Source organism: Rhincodon typus, chromosome 8 (assembly GCF_021869965.1).
Source record: "Rhincodon typus isolate 14 chromosome 8, sRhiTyp1.1, whole genome shotgun sequence".
NCBI lineage: Eukaryota > Metazoa > Chordata > Chondrichthyes > Orectolobiformes > Rhincodontidae > Rhincodon > Rhincodon typus.
In genome coordinates, this window is record NC_063339.1 from 93636304 (window position 1) to 93648326 (window position 12023).

Here is a 12023-nt window from a genome sequence, read left to right on the forward strand (position 1 = left end):
CCTTTTGACAAAGGGAGTTACAAAGATTCACAACCCTCTTAGAGAAAAGAAATGTTCCTCACCATTTCAAATGGATTCACCCTTACCTTTAAACAATGACCATCAGTTCTCGATTCTCCCACAAGAATGACCATGTTTTCAACATCCACGTGGTCGGCTCCCCTCAATATCTTTCATGTTTCAATTCAGCCTCTTCTTTCTTTTCTAGACTCCAGAGGATCCACGCCCAGCCTGTCTACCCTTTCCCCATTAGGCACTCGACTCATTCTAGGTATTATTCCATTAAATCTTCTTTGAAATGTTTCCAATGTATGAACAAGTGTCTATAAGTACGGTGACGAGAACTGAACACAGTACTCCAAACGCAAGTCTCACCAGTACAAAGTGGGACCGCGTGAGACTGAAGGTGGCCCATGAATTCCCACTTGTTTACAGTAATGCTTTTCAGCAAGCTCAGGTTATTTACATTTATCCAAGTACAGGCTGACACAGGTTATGGTCAGACAGTTGTACAGTTTACATTGTTACACAGACAGCGTTGCTGTGGTATCACTCAAACCTCCCACTCTGCTGGCCCTGCAGAAATAATGACTGGCTCAGTAGCCAGTTCCCGCAGCCTGATTTGTCCTGTCTTTTTCATCTTCTGTCCTTTTCAAGGACATTAATGATCCAGGTGGGTTTTTCTAACAATCCAGAAGCTTTCATTCCACTTGTGACTGTTTTAAATTTATTTTCTCGGGAACTGGAAAGGATTTACAGACAGGCAGCTCAAGTCAAAAATTGGATCAACAGCTGCCAGTAACACTCAATTCTCGAGAGCTTTGAACGTGGAAGAAAAAAGCATCGTTCACAGTGAAGAGAAACCATACAGGTGGTCTGTGTGGACAAGCCTTCAGTCAATCATCTGGCCTGTCGATACGTAAATGCAGTCGAAACAGGATGACGACAATGACATCAAGCAGCACTTGCTTTGCAATATCATAGTGATGGATCTCGGTTTGAGTTAAGCAAGGGCCACTCATCTCCTGATCTCCTTACATTTTTGGTGCAAACATGGACCAAACAGCTGAATTCCAAATGAGAATGTGACTTTCCTGCCATCTTAAGGCTCTATTTGATAGAGCATTGTATCAAGGAATCATAGCAAAACTAGAGTCAACGGGGTTCAGAGAATATTATTCTCGCTTTGATTGTGGGTTTTTGAAAAGTTTGCGTCCTCAGACCTGAATAGATCAAAACAAGGTGAATTTATTCAAGCTTGTACCACATATTTGCGGAAGAGGTCCCCTAGTCTAGCTTGGAGATACTCTACCATTTACAGCTCAAAACAGCATATTGAGACGTTTTCACGTCAGGATGGTTGTATATAACATTGCCATAAAGTAAATTAGATAACAGTCATTTAGTACAAAAACAGGATGCTGTTCAGTTCCTTACAAAGTCCTGAGTCCTCTCATTTCAACAGGTCTTCTATTTCCATGTTATCTTCAGAATTTCTCTGTCCCTACCATCAGCTCGCAGCACGCAAGCCTTTCATTGTGAGTCATACTTAAGTGAGTATTTTTAGCTAGTAACTGCTGACGGTTCACTGTTATAGGTATGCATTTAAACTACCTGAGATGAAATAACTGTCATTACATGGTTGTATTTGACTCTTAGCCCTCTGCTGCACTGTTCGTCCAAGCTTATCTCCCACTTGTTCTGTGTTTTAATGCTCCACTCCTTTCCTTTTATATTCCCCTTGTACACTCTCCTATCCTCCTTGCCCGCTTCACCTCAGTTGGATAATACTGAATACAGAGGAAGATGCTTGTGATTGTTAGAGATGGCTATCTCAGCTTCAGAAATTCCTCAGCATCAGTTTCTGGTCCCAAGCACCTTCAGCTGTTTCATCAATGTCCTTCCCTGCGTCATAAGGTCAGAAGTGGATATGTTTGTCAATGATTGCACAATGTTTAGCACCATTTGTGACTCAGCTACTGTAGTGGTAGATATTTAAATGCAGTGTCCCTGGACAACATTGAAGTTAGCCTGCTACGTGACAAAGAACATTTGCACCAAGTCCCAACAACTAATGACCAAATCCGAGAAATGAAAATCTCACCATAACTCATTGACATTCAATGGTTTTATCTTCACTGAATTGCCCACTATCATCATCCTGGGGTGCTAGTAGTGATAAGAAACTGAACTGGGCGTGATATTTAAATATTGTGCCTGCAAAAGTAGGTGAGAGGGAAAAGATTCTATAGTGATTAGTTCAACTCGTGACTCCCTACAGACTGTGCATCATTAAGAATGTCTGTCATTAAGAACACTGTCAATTTGCTTGGATGGATCCAATGACACCAAGAAACCTGACACTATCCAAGACAATGCAGTCCATTTAACTGGTGCCCTATTCAGTACTTTCAGCATTTACTCCCTTCATTACTGAGGTGCAGTGGCGGCAGAGTGCACTATCTACCAAATGCACTGCAGTTACTCACTCACTCTCCTTTGACAGCACTTTCCAAGCCTGCAAGCTCTTACCACCCTGAAGGACAAGAGCATAGAATGCATCAAAACAACACCATCTGCAAGTTCTCCTCCAGGGTGCATACCATCCTGACTTGGAGCAGTATCAATAATGATCTCATTGAGTGGTGCAGTGAACTTGACGGGCCAAAAAGCCTGTTGCTGCCCTGGATCTTCTATCATGATTTTTTTTTTAAAAAGTTGACTAACACAATGACCAGACTTGTGCTCAGTCTTCCAGCTGTTCTCTGAACTGGTGTCAGCTAAAGCTCTAGCATCAACTTCCTGATCTTATATTCCAGCCTGTGGTCGAGAACAGAAAGTATCCCAAAACCCTCTTGATCACGTGATCATCCTGTCCAAACACCTTCAGGAATCTGTGAATGTCCACTCCAAGGTGTCTTTGTTCCTCTACACCACTCAGCATCCCCACTTCCATTGTTCACTCTCCCTGAATTCATTATGAATCTCTTTGAATTGAATTCCATTCATCATTTTTTCTTTCCACCTGATTGATCTCTCCCTGCAGTCCCAAGCTTTGTTCCTCATGGTTAACTACATCACGCATTGTTGCGTGCTGTCTGAAAACTTCTAAATTATGCCCCATACAACTCGGTTTTAATCATTGATCTACATCAGATAACAATGGAACTCCCCTGGAAAAATCAGAAACAAATAAAAAAGAGAAATTGCTGGAAAAACTCAACAGAATTGGCAGCATCTGTGGAGTGAAATCAAAGATAACATTTCAAGTCGAGTGACCCTCAGAACTCCACTGGAAAGTCATCCAGACATGGTTCTTTCCTGTTTGGGATTAACAGCAAAATCTAACCCCTACTGTCATATGTGAATTTGCTGATGTCTCCGGAGGTTATTTTTCTGAGTTATCTGTTCCCACACATGGCATTCCTGATCGGCATCTCCCCAGTGTCACTGGTAAATGAGTTTCCACCTCAGTGGGTAACTGAATCCTTCCCTCAGTGCCCACGTTTCTCTGGTTTCTCTGTGGTGTGGGTGTTCTTGTGTCTATCCAGGTTGGACAATCAGGTGAATTCAAGTCCACGCAGGACCAAGGCCTGTTCTTGCCTGCTGTGAATGTGTTTTCATTCTTTCTTGTTCTCCCACGGGATGTGGGGAGCACTGGTCAGGTCAGCATTTGTTGTTCATCCCGAACTCACCTTGAACTGATGTCAGAGGACAGTTTGGGGTCAACCATGTTGTTGTGGGCTTGGAGTCACTTGTATGCCAGACCAGGTAAGGACCTCCCTCCCAAGGGGACAGGAATGACTGGGATTTCAGGAAATTAAGGTCATGGTTTTGTTCGTGAAATCAGATTTTATTCATTGAGTGTAAACTCCAGCAGCTGACATGGTCAGTCCCTCGGGATTACTAGGAGATATATCACCACTACACTGCTATCTCCCCACTGTGTTGCTTCATTGTAGAGAATAACTGTCACTGTTCAGATCATCCCAGAGTGACAGAGAACAGGAGAAGGCCATTCGGACCATCATGCCAGTGTTAGTTCCATTTAAGAAAGGATTGAGTGAAGGGGAAAAGTATCAGCTGGCGTGTGTTTGTAATATTTACGGTGTGTGTCCATGCTGGAATAAATGCGGTTTACTGCAGATCGAATTGTTGACTGGGAGCAAGATGATGCAGAGACAATGTGAGCAAAGCCAGCTTAAACAGTACTACTCAGGTAACAAACATCAGTTTGTTGTGTAAATAGCAGGGATTGTTTCAATCCATGATCTCTGGGTTATAGGCCCAGCATACTCCCGTTGTGCCACTATGCTATTATCTATCATGCAACCCACAACTGAAAGAGATTGTAACTTCCTTCTTGCTTTTGAATAGGAGCACACTTGGTGGCACACCTTCCTGCTTGTACAGTTCCAATGTGTCACGCCAACCAGAATGTGATAGACAGAAACAGACACACACACAAACACAAACAGCAACGTATCGTGAACATATACACAATGTCAAACGAAGGGGTTGAGCAGTCCAGCAACTCATTCAGATGGACAGACTCATGATTTTTCTGAACTTTCGGTAAAGGCTAACCCAGCAGTTACATTCCTCATTCTGAAGAAGTGTCTCTGAACCAGAAACATGAACTCTGCTTTTGCTCTATAGATGCTGTCAGACTTACTGAGTTTCTCCAGAAATTTCTGTTTTTGTTACATTCCTAGTTTTTGTTTGTCTGTGGATGGTAACATTCCCCAGATCATGTACATTGACATTTAAATTCATCTGAAGGCTATCATTCGCCATTCTGTCTTTATCATCCTGTTCTCGCCCTTCTGCCTTCCAAAGTCACAAAATCCTTTCTCTATGGCGACAAGCACATGAAAAATTGCCTGGTTCTGATGAAAAGGTCGTGGATTTGGAATAGGAATTCTGTTTTAAAAGACACACAGACAAACATACAATGAATTTAACAGGCGGGGGCAATCTGTCCGGTGACCGAGGAGTAATCTCTAATTTGATTGATAATTGAGACATTTCCCTGGCACAGATCATGATCCAACAAAAGAAGCTCGTCTTTTTTAACAAATTCCATGCTGACTAACATTGCTCTGTACAGCCTGATGCCCCAATAATCCCTGCTCCATGTCAATAAAAGCTGCTCTGGGTGAGGTTGGAGCTCATAGCCTCGGTGTTTCACGTGCCTCTGTACCGTCACAGAAGGACCCCGCGCTCACCGATTGTGTCACTAGAGCCGCAGAGATAGTAGGAACTGCAGATGCTGGAGAATCTGAGATAACAAGGTGTAGAGCTGGATGCACACAGCAGGCCAAGCAGCGTCAGAGGAGCAGGAAGGCTGACGTTTCCAGCCTGGACCCTTCTTCAGAAATGGGGGAGGGGAAGGGGATTCTGAAATAAATAGAGAGAGGGGGAGGCGGATGGAAGGTGGATAAAGGAGCAGATAGGTGGAGAGGAGATGGACAGGTCAAAGAGGCGGGAATGGAGCCAGTAAAGGTGAGTGTCGGTGGGGAGTTAGGATGGGAGTTGGTCAGTCAAGGGAAGATGAACAGGTCAAGGAGGCGGGGATGAGGCTGCTCGTAGGAGGTGGGGATGGGGGTTTGGCCAGTGATGTGGGAGGAGCGGATAGGTGGGAGAAAAGACGGACAGGTCAAGGAGGCGGGGACGAGCTGGGCTGGTTTTGGGATGAAGTTGGTGGTAGGGAGATTTTGAAGCTTGTGAAGTCCACATTGAGACCATTGGGCTGCAGGATTCCCAAGCGAATTATGCGGTGCTGTTCCTGCAACCTTCGGGTGGCATGGTTGTGGCACTGGAGGAGGCCCAGGATGGACATGTCATCCAAGGAGTGGGAGGGGGAGTTGAAGTGGTTCGCGACTGGGAGGTATAATCGTTTGTCACGAACCGAGCGTAAGTGTTCCATGAAGTGGTCTCCAAGCCTACACTTGGTTTCCCCGATGCAGAGGAGGCCACAACGGGAACAGTGGATACAATATACCACATTAGCAGATGTGCGGGTGAACATCTGTTTTATGTGGAAGGTTTTCTTGGGGCCTGGGATGGGGGCGAGCGGGGAGTGTAGGGGCAGGTGGGGCACTTCCTGCGGTTGCAGGGAAAAGTGCCAGGGCTGGTGGGGCTAGTGGGGAGTGTGGAGCGGACAAGGGAGTCACGGAGAGAGCGGTCCCTCCAGAAGGCAGATAAGGGTGGGGAGGAAGAAACGTCCTTGGTAGTGGGGTCAGATTGCAGATGGCGGAAGTGGCAGAGGATGATGCGTTGAATCCAAGGTTGGTGATGTGGTACGTGGTCCTTGACCAGTCTGTCTCCTCTCCACCTATCTGCACCTTTATCCACCTTCCATCTGCCTCCCCCTCTCTCTCTCTCTCTATTTATTTCAGAATCCCCTTCCCCTCCCCCATTTCTGAAGAAGGTTCCAGACCCGAAACATCAGCTTTCCTGTTCCTCTGATGCTGCTTGGCCTGTTGTGTTCATCCAGCTCTACACCTTGTTTTCTCAGATTCTCCGGCATCGGCAGTTCCTACTATCTCTGAGTCAGTTTTAACTAGAGCCACAGAGTAGGTCCGCGCACTCAGTGCTATCCCCATTTCTGGTTGTATCTTCACGGCTGGGGCGCTGAGTTTCTTTGGTTCCGGGCCTAGGAACTGGGATTGTATGATCATCTGCAGGAGTGGTTACTTCCTTGTGTGTGGGAACTGATGAAGTAACCGACGTAAAACTAAATTGCTATTGAAAAATACATGTCAACAATATCCTGAACTATCCCCTGAGTCCTTGATGTTTTGTAGAAAACTATCAATCTTCGCGTTCAACATACTGAATCATGGAATCTCCAATGCCCCTGGGAAGCAAGTTCAGCTCACGCTGAGTCCCCGCATCTCAGTCCACTGTTCATCAAGAATTCCTGTTGTGTAACTGGTACTGCTCTTAACATACCTTCTACCATTCCACACAGTGCCTTGGTGAACCATGTATTGTTCTGTCGCGCTGCTACTCTGTGTTGTGGCTGTCGGGGTTTTGTTCGAATCCAAGTCATGGCAGTGGGTGTTTGTCGCTTTTTTTAGGCCTTGTGACAGGTGCTACAGAAACGCAGCAAAATATCAAACATTTTTACTTGAAAATATTCCCCGAGCTGATAATTTTCTTCCCTCAAACACTCGTTATTTTGCGTATCTACGTTTGATGTATCAGAATTCAAGCCCAGTTCTTGAAGATTTCTCTCCCTCCAACAATCACCAAACCTCCTTTACGTTCCTCGGTTCACTTTACTGAGTCACTGCACAATCTAACATTCAGTTTTACATTGACACCTTTCAGTCTGTCCTGTTACTTCGACTGTCGCTGAATGAACGTGCTCCAGACTTACCAACGGGACCTTCAAACCAGTCGATCCAATGAGATACTGCGGTTGTGAGACCAAACATCATGGAGCAGCTTTTTCCCGACATGCACCAGTGATTACTGGAGTATCAGACTCAGGAAAAGGACACAGTACAGCATTGATCAAAAGAGACTTAGATGAAATAGACAATTTCCTGTGACTTTCTGCATCATTTACTTCATTTGTTCTTTCGGCTATAGCGAGAGTATTATGTACAGTTCTGTAATTCACATTATAGCAGGGATGTGATAGCACGAGAAACGATGCAGAAGAGGTTTACCAGAATATGTTCTGGGCTGAAGAGTTTCAGTTATGAAGAGAGATTGAACAATCTTGGATAACAAGGTGTAGAGCTGGATGAACACAGCAGGCCAAGCAGCATCATAGGAGCAGGAAAGCTGACGTTTTGGGCCAAGACCCTTCATCAGAAATGGGGAAGGGGAAGGGGGTTCAGAAATAAATAGGGAGAGAGGGGGAGGCGGATAGAAGATGGATAGAGGAGAAGATAGGTGGAGAGGAAACAGACAGGTCAAAGAGGTGGGGATGGAGCCAGTAAAGGTGAGTGTAGTTGGGGCGTTAGGGAGGGGATAGGTCAGTCCAGGGAGGATGGACAGGTCAAGGGGGCGGGATGAGGTCAGTAGGTGGGAGATGGGGTTGCGACTTGAGGTGGGAGGAGGGGATAGGTGGGAGGAAGAACAGGTTAACGAGGCGGGGACGAACTGGGCTGGTTTTGGGATACGATAGATGGAGGGGAGATTTTGAAGCTTGTGAAATCCCTATGATGCTGCTTGGCCTGCTGTGTTTATCCAGCTCTACACCTTGTTATCTCAGATTCTCCAGCATCTGCAGTTCCTACTATCTCTTGAACAATCTTGGTTTGTTTTCCTTAGAGCAGAGAAGATTTACAGGAGACAAGATTGAGCTGTCCAAAATAAGTAGGGATATTCATAGGGTAGACTAAAAGAAACGTTTCCTCTTGGTGGAGGAATAAATCACGAGGGGGGCATAGATTTAAAGTAAGACAGAGGAAGGTTTGAGTAAATGGACGGAAAACCTTTTTCAGCCAGTGCGTGTTTGGAATCTGGAAGCCAGTGCCTGTAAGTGCCACTAGAGGCAGATATCCTAATAACTTTAAGAAATATTCAGAGGTAAATTTGTGATGCTAAGGCATACAAGGCTATGGGCCAAGCGATGAAAAATAGAATTAGTATAGTAAAGCAGTTTTATTTGCTGAGTGCACGATTAGGGGTCTCAAGGTGTTGGGGGTAAGGGTGCCATGAGCCATCCTCGGTAATGTCGTGATGAGTCTTCTCGCCCGTCACGCAGGACACCGGGTTTCAATTCCCTGCCGGGGAGGCGCCAATCATTTTGGATTCAAAATTGGGTGATGACTGTGTGGAGTTTGTGCCTTCCCCCCTGGTCTCCGTTGAGGTTTCTTCTCACAGGCGAAACATATGCAGGTTAGGTGAATTGGCCATGGGAAATTGCATGTCTTGCGCACTGATGTGCAGACCGGATAGTTCAGCCGTGGTAAATGCAAGTTTACGGAGAGCTCTTCTCAGGTCTGAGGAACGGTCACCGGACCCGAAACGTTAACTCTGATGTTTTCTTCACATATGCTACCGGAACTGCTGAGCTTTTCCAGCAACTTTGTTTTTCTTCGAGGGTCGGTGCAGCATCAATGGGCCGAATGGTCTCTGTCCATATGTTGGTTTTCTATGATCTCTGACTCTCTGCATTGTAGTCTCATTTTGGATTTTGAAATTGTCTGCACCAAAATGTGCGGCTCATTAACATCGGTTCAGCAGAGAGGTGGTCTCAATAAGACTTCTTGGAACAACACTGTGCAATGTGCTCGAGCGTGGAAATCAATTCCTCACAGACAATTTTGCATGCACACTGTCACGGGGCTTTTCATTCCGTAACATGACCCACACTACGCCAACGTCATCACCATTTCTATGTTAAAGAACACAGCTATTTACTTACATCTCTCAAAGAAGAGTGAAATTAGTGTCAGTGCACCTCACTAATCAGATACAAAATTGCAGCAAGAAACAACGGATTCGCGTTTGTGGGTGTTTTTGTCCTTGATAATCTGTTTGTTGTGTTGTTTCACAAGGCTCGGTGCGAGGTCGCTTTGTACAGACTTTGGAGCAGGAAGAGGCCAGTCGATCTTCCAGCCTGCTCCACTATTCAATATGATCACAGGGATCACCCAACTCAGTACTCTGTTTCACTTTTCACCCCAGATCCTTTTGTCCCTTGAACCCGAAGAACCATGAATAACTCCTTCTTATAAAACTAATCAATGTTTTAGCTTCAAACGTTTTGTGGAACACAAAATTCTTCAGGCTCATTGCTTTCTGGTGATGATATTCTATTACCTCAGACCTAACTGGCTTGCAGCTTATCCTCAAACTGTGATCTTTGGTTATGGACTCTCCAGTGATCGGGAACACATATCGAAATTCTCTGCGCTATACAATCTCATTCGCACTGCAAGAAAGGAAATTGCTGTTTCGCCTCTCACAACTGAATCGGTTTACCCAATATCTTGCTCAGCTCCCTGCTTCCAGTAAGCACTTCAATCAGGAACAAAACTATCAAATGCTTTGGATTGCGATAAGGACTGGCGCTGCAAACTTGCAGAAGTCACGTCTTTCCACTCTCACGATCTCCCCGGAGCTGATACAAGTGGGATGGACGGATTTGTTTTCTCCTCCACTCACTCATTTGGCGACAACTTTCTAACTGCTCAATGAGATAAATCTAATTCTTTTCGATCATTGGAACCCCTGGTATGAATATGCACGCAGCAAATCGAATACTACGAAACAGATAAACAGCCCTTCGCGGAATTTATCACAACGCTGTGTCAGCGATATGGGATAGATCATCGAGCTGAAACATCATCCGCGTTTGTCTCTCCTCAGATTATCCTTCTGTTGAAAAATTATGCTTTTCGGTTGATAATTGAGGTATTTCCCGCGGGTATTGATCATTATCCAAATAGAGAGACTGGTCTGGTCCAAGAAATTCTGTTTTGCTCAACGACATTTTCCCACAGCCTGATGCCCCAGTAATCCCTGCTCCATGTCAATAAAAGCTGCTCCGGGTGAGGTTAGAGCTCACAGCCTCGGCATTTCATGCGCCTCTATACCGTCATAGAACGACCGCGCGCTCACCGATTGTGTCTTTTGTTCCTTGTGACACGTGCTACAGAAATGCGGCAAAATATCAAACATTTTTATGAAAATATTCTCCCAGGTGATGATTTTTTCAATTCAAACCCTCGCTGTTTCACGTATCTGCGTTTGGTTTATCAGAATTCAAACATAGCTCTTGGAGATTTCTCTGCGCTCCACAATGACCAACCGTCCTTTACCTTCCTCGGTTCACTTCACCGAGGCACTGCGCAATCTAACACTCATTTTTACATTGACACCGTTCAGTCTGTCCTGCTACGGTCACTGTCGCTTAGTGAACGTGCTCCAGACTTATCAACGAAACCTTGGAACCAGTCGATCCACTTAGATACTGCGGTTGTGAGACCAAATATCATGTAATAGCTTTTTCCTGACACGCACCAGTGACTATTGGAGCATCAGAATCAGGAAAAGGACAAAGGACAACATTGATCAAAAGAGACTCCGATGGAAAGACCATTTTCTGTGGTTTTCTGTGTCATTTAATCCATTTGTTCATTCGCCTATAGCTAGAGTATAGTGTGCAGTTCTGCAATTCACATTACAGCAGGGATGTGATAGCACTGGAAACGATGCAGAAGAGATTTACCAGGATATGGTCTGGGATGAAGAGTTTCAGTTATGAAGAGAGATTGGACAGACTGGATTTGTTTTCCTTAGAGCAGAGGAGATTTACAGAAGGCAAGATTGAGACGTACAAAACAACTGGCCTGTTGTGTTCATCCAGCTCTGCACCTCGTTGTCCCGGATATTGATAGAGTTGACTGAAATAAACGTTTCCTCTTGATGGCGAGATCGATGAAAGGAGGGGAATAGGTTTAAAGTAAGATGTCGGAAGGTTTGAGCAGATGGGCGGAAAATCTTTTTCAGCCAGTAGGTGTTTGGAATCTGGAAGCCAGTGCCTATAAGTGTTCTAGAGGCAGACATCCGATTAACTGTAAGAAGTATTCAGACGTAAATTTGTGATGCTGAGGCATACAAGGCTATATGCCAAGCAATGGAAAATAGAATTCGGATCGCAAAGCAGTTTTATTTTCCTAGTGCACGCGTAGTGGCCCCGAGGGCAGGATTGCTCCTGTGCCGTCCTCGGTAGTATAGTGGTTAGTATCCCCGCCTGTCATGCGGGAGACCGGGGTTCAATTCCCCACCGGGGAGGCTTTAAGCATTTTTGATTCAACCTTGGGTGATGTCTGTGTGGAGTTTGTGCCTTCTCCCCGGTCTCCGTTGAGCTTCCTTCTCACAGGCGAAACATCTGCTGGTTTGGTAAATTGCCCGTCTTGTGCAGTGATGTGCAGACCAGATGGTTCAGCCGTGGGAAATGCCGGTTTACGGAAAGCTCTTCTCGGATATGAGGATGGGTCACTGGACCCGCAACGTTAACTCTGATGTTTTCTTCACAGATGCTGCCGGAC

At 45.3% G+C, this 12023-nt stretch overlaps 1 non-coding gene across 1 annotated transcript; it reads left to right on the forward strand.

Annotated features, from left to right (window-relative positions):
• Nucleotides 1-11694: 11694 nt before the first annotated feature.
• Nucleotides 11695-11766, forward strand: trnad-guc. The gene has a single exon. It is a non-coding gene; the product is annotated as a tRNA-Asp (tRNA).
• The last annotated feature ends 257 nt before the right edge of the window (nucleotides 11767-12023 follow it).